Here is a 990-nt window from a genome sequence, read left to right as displayed (position 1 = left end):
GCCTTATTATTGGTTATTGTAAATATTTTATTTTTGCTTGTTTATTTGTTTTTATTTTTGTTTTTATTTTTTCTTTTTCATAAATTAAGAGGTTATTTGTTTTTATTTAGTTATTAAAAAATTTTTTTCAAAAATTTGTTCTTAGTGTTCATCTTGATCTTCAAGCTGTTCTTCACGTTCATCTTGACCTTCAAGCTGTTCTTAGTTGTTTTCTTCGTTTTGATCAAAAAATTTGAAATTTGGTGTCATTTTATTATTTTTCTCTTTCCTCATTAAATTCAAAAATATTTTTAATTAATTTTTTTTCAAAAAAAAAATATTTTAGATTTTTATTTTTAAAAATTTTTATCTTATCTTATCTTATTTCAAAAAACCAAATTTCAAATTTCAAATTTCAAATTTCAAATTTCAAAATTTAATTTTCAAATTTAAAATTTAAATAACCTTTTAATTTAAATTTATTTTTATTTTCATTTTTAATTTTTATTTTGCTACCATGAACTCTCACCCCTTTAGCTATGAGTCTGGTTACAGTTATGTTGCAGGAAGAGGAAATTACAAGGAGAACAGGCATCAAGGTTGGAACAATCAAAGATGGGAGGAGCCACAAGGATTTGATCAACCCTCATGGCAACAACCACCTCCAATGGACTATCAACAACCACCACCATATGCCTATGAACCCTTTCCTCAACATAACTTTGGACCACTACACTCACAAGCCCCTTTACACCATTCATCTCCATATGACCCTAACCCATATCCACCATACCAACCACCTTATGAGCCAAATGAACCCTCCTATCCACCCCAAACCTCCATGGAGAAAGCACTTGCCGATCTAAACTCTACTATACAAGCTCTCTTCACCCAAATCAGACCACCAAATACCTTCAACAATCAACCCTCAAGCTCTAGTGCACTTCCTTGTCAACCACAGAATGATCTCCCCATCCCACCACCACCTCAATATTTGCCATCTCCATATCC

This window comes from Arachis ipaensis, chromosome B4 (genome assembly GCF_059453495.1).
Source record: "Arachis ipaensis isolate K30076 ecotype BB chromosome B4, ASM5945349v1, whole genome shotgun sequence".
Lineage (NCBI taxonomy): Eukaryota > Viridiplantae > Streptophyta > Magnoliopsida > Fabales > Fabaceae > Arachis > Arachis ipaensis.
Note: the sequence above shows the minus strand (reverse complement) of the source record.